Source organism: Peromyscus californicus, unplaced genomic scaffold, assembly GCF_007827085.1.
Source record: "Peromyscus californicus insignis strain IS unplaced genomic scaffold, ASM782708v3 Scaffold_23__1_contigs__length_62951481, whole genome shotgun sequence".
NCBI classification, from domain to species: Eukaryota; Metazoa; Chordata; class Mammalia; order Rodentia; family Cricetidae; genus Peromyscus; species Peromyscus californicus.
In genome coordinates, this window is record NW_026294534.1 from 27,269,053 (window position 1) to 27,279,268 (window position 10,216).

The following is a 10,216-nucleotide window of genomic DNA, read 5'->3' on the forward strand; positions in this document are numbered from 1 at the left end:
TGGCCTGGGGGAGTGGGCGTGGCCGAGCCGCGCTTTCAAAGGCGTTGCCCGCTGCCTAGGCGGCGTCTCTGAAGCCGCCGTCATTAGCGGTTGCTGCGGGTTTTAAGATCTTTTCCCCAGGAACTCAAAACGCCTGTGTATTTCCTTCCTGTAGCCGAAGTTGCTTTGAAAACGGCCCGTGTGAGCCGGGCGGTGGTGGTGGCGCATGCCTTTAATCCCAGCACTCCGGAAGCAGAGGCAGACGGATCTCTATGAGTTCGAGAACGATAGACAGAGCTATGCATAGGCGCACTCCTTTAATCCCAGCGCCTGGGAGGCAGAGGCAGGTGGATCTCTGTGAGTTCAAGGCCAGCCTGGGCTACCGAGTGAGTTCCAGGAAAGGCTCAAAGCTAAACAGAGAAACCCTGTCTCAAAAAACCAAACAAACAAACAAACAAACAAAACAAAACAAAACAAGAAACTGTCTCGAAAAACCAAAGAAAAGAGAGGGGGAAAAAAAACCCCAAAACAAAAAACGGCCAGTGTGATCTTTGCCCTTCTGCAGATGTGTTCATGTCTAGATACCGCAGGTTTCCACTCGGCTAGTTGCACGCTTAAATCTACAGGATTTCCTCCCTTTCTGTTGCTGTTTGGCATTCTCTGGCATTTTTTAATCATTTCATTTAGGGAAATTTTCATTCATCATGCGCTCCCCACTTTGTGTTCATGGGTGTTTTACCGGCAGGTATGCCTGCATCCTGTGTGTGCAGTACCCCAGGAGGACAGAAGAGGGCGTGGTATCCTCTGGATTGGAGTCGGAACCAGTTGGGAGCTGCCACATGGGTGCTGGTGTTAGAAGTAAGTTTGAGAAGCAAAGGAAGAGACCACCGTTCCAAATGAAGTGTCTGGGCAAGGCAAACTTTACTCTTGACCAAGCGGGCGTGCTCAGAAGAGTGAACACACAAGAGACAGGAAGTGTGTTTGGTGTTTATTCTAACTTTGGTGGTGGTGGTGTTTCTTCCATGTTGCCTGGGGTCCAGTCTCAGTCTTATTCAACTGGATAGTCTGAAAAGAATTGGAAATGGAGGAAGGGGAAAAGGGTCACTGTGCCAGGCCATCCAGGTCCTAGAATAAAAGAGCAGTTCTTTGTGCAAACAATGGTTTTTCTGGTTCTGGAGGACTGAAACATTTGCATTAAAGTCTTAACGGGGTGGGGGGTGGGGGGTGGGATGGGGGGGGTGGGGGGGAGATTAAAAAGATTCTTTGTCCAAAACACAAGTTTTATAGTATTTCTAGAAAAAATTTCATTAATTTTATTCTATGTGCATGAGTATTTTGCCTACATGTCCATCTATGCACACTGCATGTACGTGCAGCGTGAGAACCCCTGAGATTGGAGTTTCAGATGGTTGCCAGCTGCCACGTGGGTGCAGGAACCGAACACTTGTCCTTTGCAAGAGCAGCGCAGGCTCTTACCAGCTAAGCTGTATTTCCAGCCTCTTCATTGGTTCCTGAAGTTGTAGCTTCCTCCAATTCTTTTCTGTCTGGGATTCATAATAGAGATATTAACATTGTGCTTCAGCCTTTCTTAAGTTTCTATTTCTCGTATCTTCATTTTCTTTCTCCAAGCTATTGGAGGTCATTTATGATAGACTCCTCCCCCACTTCAGCAGCCGCAGCTTGTAAGACCAGAAACTAAAACTACATGACTGTGGTTCCTAGTCAGAGAACTGGAATCTGAGCCATGTCTCTAGATTAATCTGCCTCACACGAGGCCTTACAGAACAAGAGCACACCTCCATTCCCTCCTGATCCAAATGGGCCTGTCAATCACCAGTGCAAGGGGCGGAAACCCCATCCCCTAGGAAAAACTGTATTCTAGAGACTAGAACTGGTCTAGTTAACCAGTTAACTAGAGCACAGGTTGGCATGGTCTCTTTGGCCTTTGTCCAAACTCACTCATTGAGAGTATGTCCTCTATAACGGTGCCTTCGGTGACCGTCCGTACACCTTGAAAGTGCTCCATTTTCTCTGTCATAAACCCAGGAGGGAGAGAGGTGGCCCAGTGGTTGGGAGCAGAAGACTGAAGTTTGCTCTCAAGTACCCACATTGGGTGGCTCCTAACTGCCTGTAGCTCCAGCTCCCGAGGATCTGACACTGACTGCCCTGACCTCCTAGGACGTGTACACACAGACATGTACACACTAAATAATAATAATAATAGTATTAATAATAACAACAATAATATTTTTCTATACTATACTTTTTTTCCTCTGAATTCTTTCCGCAGAATTCACAAGGACCAGGGAGCCAAAGGGACTCCAGCGTGAGATCTCTGTGATAGTGTCTCCTAGAAAAGTTCCATAATCTTGATTCTACAAATCTCTCTTGGGGTTGTTGCTATGACTCAGTGGGGAAAAGGTGCCACAAATCTCTACCTTATTATTCAGCTGTTTCTGCCTGTTATTTTTCTTATTTATTAATTTTTATCTTTGTGGGTTTTTTTTTTTTATTGAGCCAAGCAATAGCTCAGGGATGTTCAGTTGATTTACTTCAGATATTTGATCCCATAAGAAAGGCAATCATGGAGCTGGAGAGATGGCTCAGAGGATAAGAGCACTGGCTGCCCTTCCAGAGGACCTGAGTTCAATTCCCAGCACCTACATGGTGGTTCACAACCATCTACAATGAGATCTGTTGCCCTCTTCAGACTTGCAGGCAGAACACTATATACATCTGGAATCAACCAAATCCCAAGTACCTGGGTACATTTTCTTCTGTTGTGTGGGGGTGGGTGGGTGGGTGGGGGACGGTTCTTCATTGGATCATTTGAGGTGGGAAGAGCCCACTCCAAAGCCTAGGTCATACCCTCTAGTGGCAGCCTACATAAAAGGACATGGAAAAAGGAAGATTTTGCTGTTGGCCCGCTTGCCTCCACTCTCCATAGTAAGTTCACCTGTCCTGCTGCTGAGGTATTCCTTCCCTGGTCAGCATTCCAGTGAGACTGAAGACTCACCGACATCAAGCCTAGTGGACTCTTGGCCTTTCCACTGGCAGACGGACATTGTTGGACTAAACGGACTAATTGGCCTGTAAGTCATTCTAATCGATTTGTGCTCTCCGTGCATGCGTGTGTGCATGTGTGTGTGTGTGTGTGTGTGTGTGTGTGTGTGTGTCTGTGTGTGTGTGTGTGTGTCTGTTTGTCTGTCTCTGTGTGTGTGTCTGTGTGTGTGTCTGTCTGTGTGTCTGTGTGTGTCTCTCTCTCTTTCTCTGTGTTGTGGTGGTATTGTGTTCCCCAAAATATTGTGCACCCTAATAAACTTATCTGGGGTCAGAGAACAGACAACCACTAGATACAGAGGCCAGAAAATGGTGGCACTTGCACCTTTAATCCTAGCATTTCAGAGACAGAAATCCCCTGATCTCTGTGAGTTCAAGGCCACATTGTGCTGTGGGATGGTCTGTATGTCAAATTGCTCTGATTGGTCAATAAATAAAACACTGATTGGCCAGTGGCTAGGCAGGAAGTATAGGCGGGACTAACAGAGAGGAGAAAAGAAAGAACAGGAAGGCGGAGGGAGACACTGCCAGCCGCCAAGATGACAAACAGCATGTGAAGATGCCGGTAAGCCACGAGACACGTGGCAAGGTATAGATTTATGGAAATGGATTAATTTAAGCTATAAGAACAGTTAGCAAGAAGCCTACCATGGCCACACAATTTGTAAGCAATATAAGTCCCTGTGTTTACTTGTTTGGGTCTGAGCAGCTGTGGGACTAGTGGGTGAGAGAGATTTGTCCTGACTGTGGGCCAGGCAGGAAAACTCTAGCTGCAACATTGGAAACAACCAGGTATGGTGACTCACGCCTTTAATCCCAAGAAGTGAGCCTTTAATCCCAGGGAGTGATGGTAAAAAGCAGAAAGGTATAGAAGGCGTGAGTGCCACCATTTTCTAGCCTCTGCATCTAGTGGCTGTCTGTTCTCTGACCCCAGATAAATTTATTAGGGTGCACAATATTTTGGGGAACACAATACCACCACAGTGTGTAGCTGAACTGAGTCAGTTTAACGAAGGAGGAGACTTCCTTGAAGGCAGGCAGCAGCATCCCATGAGTTGGAGTCCTAAATGGAGTAAGTGGAGAAAGCAGTTGAAGACTGGACTTCATCTCTCTGCTGCCGTACTGCCATGTTCTCTCCTACCACACAGGTAGAACCACAGTGTCACACCGCTCTGATGATAACGTGTTCTACCTCCAAATTCTTCCAAAATAAACAGTGTGCATCGGAAACGTCGAGTGATTTGGAAAATTACAAGTTGTCTCTGATTGCAAATTCTGTGCATGTGCACTTAGAAAATTAAGAAAATAGAAGTTAGGCACAGTGGCTAACATCTTTAAATCTCAGCATGTGCGGAACAGAGACAGGCAGATCCCTATGAGTTCAGGGCCTAGCCTGGTTTACACATATCAAGTTCCAGGCCAGCCAGAGATACATAGTGAGACTCTGTTAAAGAAGAAGAAGAAGAAGAAGAAGAAGAAGAAGAAGAAGAAGAAGAAGAAGAAGAAGAAGAAGAAGAAGAAGAAGAAGAAGAAGAATAATTCTGTATTGTATTGAATTTTACTACCACCAATCTCTGGTTTTGCTGTGCAGGACGTTAGTTCTTTGAAGTGCCTGCAGAGGGCAGTCGACCCCAAACTTCCTGCACATTGTGTTTAACCATCGGTTTTTTCATCACTGAAAGTACTAACAGATTTTCAGTTTTAGTTTGAGGAGATAGCAATTGAAAATTGATAGGAACACAGTTATAGAACATCTGGCTAGCATGCATGAAGTGCTAGGTTCAATCTCCCATACCCTGCTTCCAAAAAAATATATATATATATAATAGTCAGTGGGTTTAGCCAGTGGAAAATGTATATGAAAGTGTTCAAAGTTTTAAAAGGATTGTCACTTATTGTATATCCTTATATTAGCAAATCTATCGTTTTTTTTTGTTTTGTTTCTGTTTTTACTGTGTTTTGTGACGGATGCTGTTATTTAAGAGGGGACTACAACCTTTTCCTCATATTTTGCCATTCTTATTTTGGCGGGCAGGTGGCATACATAAACAAAATAGGATCAAATATGTTTTGCATTTCACTAAAAGTCTTGGAAGGACGGGATTAATTCTGCCAAAGACAGGTAAGTCAAAAGAATGCTCCACAGCAGAACAAGATCTTACCAAAGAAGTTTAGTGCTTGAATTTCTATACTGGAGTGGTGAATTGCACTTGTGCATTGTCCTCCCCTACCTTAAACACCATAAAATAGAGGTTAGGTTTTAAAACCTAATTCCCCAAAGACTAGACTAAAGGATAAGAGACCACGATTATGTTTTTGGAAGCTGGGGGTGGGGAGGATCAGTAGTCTATTTAACAGACCCAAGAACCCCGAAACACGAGCTAGCCATGGAAAAGCCCAGCAGATCTGTGTCACATAGCAACATCTTAGAGCAGTTTCTGGGGCTTTAGGGTATGCCCAGGACTGCAGGTGAATGGAGAGGGGAGCTAAGACAAGGGCAACTGGGAGAGAGTGGTTTGAGAAGAAGCAGGAGTCCCAGAGCCTTGCTGACCTGGCAGGGTTAGGGTGCTTACTCTTCCTGAGGGGAATTAAGGGATCCCCCCTCCTCCTCCCCCAAAGCTCTTACCTAGTTCCCAGAATAGACCAGCTAGACTTCACCCTCCTGGTAGAAGATGGAAAGGCTCTTTCCTTAGGGCCTCTGGCCATCTATAAAGAAAACACACAGGCTGTTTAACTGTTTGAAGAACAGGGTCGGACTATGTAGTCCAGGCTGGCCAGAAACTCATAAACCTCCTGCCTCTGCCTTTAAGTACTGGCATTACAAGTGTGACCCACCATGTCCGACTTGTTCATTAGCTCTCAAAGGAGTCCTCAAGCCAATATAAATTGAAACTGGCCTCAGTTAGTAGTGCCTACTAAACATCCCAGTTGAATCCAGCTTCCGTAAACCTTCCCAGAACCCCTTTGATTAACGTACAGCTGGCAAAGTCATCTAAGCAGAATCTACTTTATAATCAAGTACTGGATAGCTCGTATAATCTGTAGGGAAAATGAAAACCCCTTCCCACCCTCAGTTAAAAATAATCATTGAGGAATGTCCGGCAGCAAGTTTCCCAATCAGCCTTCTCCTCCATGTCACCCTCTTCTGAAATACAAGCTTTAGAGACAGGAATGTGCTACTTAGCTTTTGTCAACTTGTCACAAACTCAGGTCACCTGGGAAGAGAGAACCTCTGGAGGAAGTGCCTGCCTCAGATCGGGCATGTCTGGGGGGCATTTTCTTAATGACTGATGTGGTGAGGGCACAGCCTGCCACGGGTGGTGCTGGTCCTGGGCAGGTGGTCCTGAGTTGTATAAGAACGAAAGCTGGGCTAGCCAGTAAGCAGTGTTCCTCTGTGCCCGCTCTTCAGTTCTCTGCCTCTAGGATCCTGACGGAGCTCCTGCCCTGGCTTCTCTCAAGGGTGGGCTGTCACTTGTAAGCTGAAGTAAAGCCTTTCATCCTCGGGTTGCCTTTGGGCATGGCGTTTATCACGACAGAAAGCCAACTAGAACAAAGCATGCTCAATACCATCACTGCAAAGCTACTCGATGCTATGGTATATGCTGTGTAAGGTGTGAGTAGAGTCCAGGGAAGCTGTCTTTGTTCATCTGCCCTTGCGTTGTCTTAAGCAAGACTTGATTAAATTCTTGGTTTTCCCTCTGAGTCCCACGACGCGTCTTTGAAGATCGTCATTATACCCCAAAACATACTCTGCTTTGAACTACTCGAAAGGTGAAGGCAAAGCTTGGTAAACTAAGAAGGAGAAAATCTACTGCAGCCCATTCTGTCTGGCCAGGTCTCTTCTCCATGTCTGATGCACCATCTGTAGTTCTGGGAGACACCCCTAAGAGGCCCAGTTCCTCGGGAGGGACTTACTACTTTGTCCATAGACTTCCAGAAGATCTGGAAACTATCAAAGAGTCCAGTCTATGACTTAGGGGCCATTCAAACGATCCTGGAGCCTTCATAAAAAGTGTCAATTATTTTCTTCCTTATATGGCCACTCTCCCTTTGTGTTTGTCTCTTAATTTTTCAAAACCAAATATTTTGAAAACTAAAATATCCAGGTTACAGCTCCATCCCCAGGTGAAAACATTTTTAAAAGCCGGTTAATGGAAGGCATGAAGAGGGCTCCTAAAACACTGAGCTCCATTTCTTATTCTGGATTTCAGTTATAAAAAGGACTTACATCATCATCATCATCATCATCATCATCATCACCATCAACATATTTTAAAAAGCTTTTGTATATATGATTCATTTTATAAGTTAAAAGAATTACAGAATAGGAAAATATCATTCCCAAAATGTTACATACCCCTACTTTGCCTTTAAATTATGTCATTATAAATGGACATTTCATGAAACTCTGACAAAATATAATAATGAGGATGGGGTGTCGAAGCACAAGAGACAAGAATGGATTTGAAGAGAAGGCAGAAGTACTTAAGTCAGGTTGAGAAGGCTTGAAAGTGTCTGGCATGGACCACTAATGGAAGATACAGTGAAGGAAATTATCCTGTATAGGAAAGCAGTGTGTGGTTTGGGTTTGATGTGAAATGCTATCCATAATCGCCTGTGTGTGCATACTTGTTTCCCAGTATACTGATGACTGCTTTGTTAGGTCATGAAATTTCAAAGGCAGCCTCAATGGAGGAAGTGGCTTACTGGGATGGACCTTAAGTTTTATGGCACACCCTAGTTTGTGTCCTGTTTCTGCTTCCTGTTCTGTCACGATATGAAGAGCACCGGCTATGTGTCCCCACTCGCAGATACTCAAGGTGGACTGTACCCTCTCAGACTGTGAACCCACCCCTCCCCAAGCTGCTTCTCGTCAGGTCAGTAGATTACTGTGACAAGAAAAGCAGCCACTGCGATACAGCAAAGTTAGTATGCATCTTGACACATTTTCAAATGAAAACAACACAAGATTAGAGAATCGTCTAGGTATAAAAATGCTAGGACTCGAAGAGAACAAAAATTAGACTGTCACTGGGCATGTGGCACACACCTTTAATTCCACCACTCAGGAGGCGGACACAGGGGAATCTCTATGACTTCAAAGCCAGCATGGTCTATGTAGCATTCCTGAATTCATGGTAAGGCCCCCTTGTTGTGGAATATTAGTTGAAGATGTATTACATTTGCTTGTACTGTGGAATGTTTTTTGGTGATGCAAAGACATAAAAGCATTCTTTTATGTTGCATTTGCTTAACTCTGTAAAGCTGTGCTATTTTGCCTGTCGAAAACACCTGATTTTTCTAATAAAGAGCTGAATAGTCAATATCTAGGCAAGAGAGGGATAGGTGGGACTGTCAGGCAGAGAGAATAAATAGGAGGAGAAATCTAGGCTCGAGAGAAAAAAGAGGGAAGAGGGAGAAAAGGAGGAGGAGAGGAAGACTGCAGGGGCCAGCCACCTAGCCACACAGCCAGCCACGGAGTAAGAAGGAAAGAAAGATATATAGAATAAAGAAAGGTTAAAAAGCCCAGAGGCAAAATGTAGAAGAAGAAAAACAGGATAATTTAAGTTAGAAAAGCTGGCTAGAAATAAGCCAAGCTAAGGCCAGGCATTCATAAATAAGAATAAGTCTCTATGTATTTATTTGATAGCTCGGTGGCAGACCCCCAAGGAGCTAAAAAAAAAGCAAAAAACAAAAAACAACTACACCCTGTCTTTAAAATAACAAAAGGATTGTCCTCAGATCTCCCTGAAATACAAATTCTCAACAATCAATGGAGCGTGTTCACAGAATTTTGAAGGGAGGGTTTGTACTCCAAGAATTTTAAATTCAATTTTAAGTGTAATTTAAACAAAAATGATTTCCAAGAACCCATTAAAATATTCTCAATTACTCTGAGTAAATAAAAATAATATGACTTAAATTGAATATTTTATAATTTAATGTGTTTTGTTTTGTTTTGTTCTTGGGACAGAGTATAATTATGTTGCTGAAGCTGGCCCCAGATTTACTATACAAGCCAAGCTGGCTTCAAACTTATAATTCTTCTCTATTGACCTTTTGAGATTACAGGTGTGCACCACCATGCCTGGCGTTTTGTGTGTGTGTGTGTGTGTGTGTGTGTGTGTGTGTGTGTGTGTGTGTGTGTGTATGTGTGTGTGTTTTACAGAAAGTTCTTTGATCATCAAAACCCTCAACCTGGGTATTATGGAAACCACATGAAAGTGGTTCATACATTTTAGTGTGCATAAGGATCAGGTGAGAATCTAAGGAGCAGTGTAGATTTCTACTTCTAATTCTAAAATTGTTTTACTTGATAGACCTGGAGAGCCTTGGAATTTTAATTTTTTTCCTAAGAAATATCTTTTTAAAATTGATTTTGTTAGTTGGCAGTTTCATGCACATGTGTGATGGACTTTGATAGCTGTCTCCCCTCTTTCCTATCTCCTCCCATTCCTGCTAGCTTCTGTCCCACGCCTACCAGCCCTTTCTCAGATTCATGACTTTTGGTTTTGTTCTATGACTCCATTTAGTTTAACCAGGGCCACCTGTGTGTGCGGCTGTTGGATTGGAGTGGTCATTGAACTGGGCCATCAGTGGTTACACTACCGAAGGCAAGGGATTTTCATTTTTATCTCATATTGAAGGGTTTCAGACTAGATAGGAAGGCTAATCATACATCATAGTGGAAATAATATAAATATGAATATTATGAAATAATAAACTCGGTTTACACAGTTACAAAACAATTGATATGAGGGCTGGGTTGTGGCTCAGTTGGGAGAGTGCTTGTCTAGCACACATAAAGCCCTGGGTTTGAATCCCAACACTGTGTAAAACTAGGTATAGTGGTGCATGCCTGCAATCCCAGGACTCTAGAGGTAGAAGCCAGAGGGTCAGAAGTTCAAAGTCAGCCTCAATCTGTACAATGAGTTTGAGGCCAATCCAAGCAGCATGCAACCCTGTCTCAAAACACAGAAGAAAAGAAAATGTAATAAGTAAAGGAAGAGAGTTTTCCAGAATATTTAATATCTGCAGTTTTGGAATATAGCATGTAAGGGCTTTTTAAATAGATGAGATAGATGTGAAGTGGTGTTATTTAAATTATTAGTACATTAATAAATATAACTTATTTAGACATTAAGTACATAGACAAGGCACAGAATCAGTATGAAGA